An 898-nucleotide genomic window follows, 5' to 3' on the forward strand; every position below is an offset into this window, starting at 1 on the left:
GATAAAGTGTAGTATATTGCCACTTAAGTGTGGCTGACCCCTAGGGGTGGATATATATATATATATATATATATATATATGGCGAGTTTCTTTCGGTTTCCGTCAACTAAATCCACTCACAAGGCTTTGGTCGGCCGGAGGCTATAGAAGAAGACATTCGCCCAAGGTACTACGCAGTGGGACTGAACCCAAGACCATGTGGTTGATAAGCAAACTACTTTCCACAGAGCCACTCCTGTGCCTATAAAAATATGGAACGCTTCACCGTTTTGCGTGTCATCCTTGCGCAGGGGCCATGCTAATCCTCTCTGTATCCTTCCAATTTTAGAATATGTACCGCCGTAGCTAGAACCGCTGTTTAAAGTTATGTTCGAATCCATGACAATTTCACTTCTATTTTATTTTATTATTTTATTTTTATGATACGGAATACCATCAAATGTGTCTTTACTACTAAGAGGATATGTGACTTGAGAGAGATTTGGCTGCTATAGCTCTCATTGTATTGCAAGTGTACAATAAATATGAATTAACTTGGCGCAGGAATGGCTGTATGGTAAGAAATTTGCTTTCCAACTACATGGTTCCGGTTTCAGTCCCACTGCGTAGCACCTTGTGAAAGTGTCTTCTGCTATAGCCTCGGGCCGATGAATGGACGGATAGATAGGTAGCTAACTTACTATACCACATACATTTACATAGGTAAAGTGACATCAATAAAGAGAACAGAAGTTAGACGAATAGTACAGAGTAGTAAAGGCAGAGAGGGATCAGAGCAAAACATTTCCGAGAAGGAGGCATATCTGCGGTAGCAAAATAAATGACAGATGAAAGGAAATACGTTAACATTTTACTGGAGATTGTTATATATTGTTGATATACAAGCAGCGGGCTGACA

At 40.1% G+C, this 898-nt stretch overlaps 1 non-coding gene across 1 annotated transcript; it reads right to left on the bottom strand.

Moving 5' to 3' along the window:
- Window positions 1-245: 245 nt before the first annotated feature.
- Window positions 246-352, bottom strand: LOC128249560 (U6 spliceosomal RNA). Its single transcript, XR_008265673.1, has one exon. It is a non-coding gene; the product is annotated as a U6 spliceosomal RNA (small nuclear RNA).
- Between the last annotated feature and the right edge of the window lie 546 nt (window positions 353-898).

The sequence above is a fragment of the Octopus bimaculoides genome, chromosome 15 (assembly GCF_046866305.1).
Source record: "Octopus bimaculoides isolate indiv1 chromosome 15, ASM4686630v1, whole genome shotgun sequence".
Classification (NCBI taxonomy): Eukaryota; Metazoa; Mollusca; class Cephalopoda; order Octopoda; family Octopodidae; genus Octopus; species Octopus bimaculoides.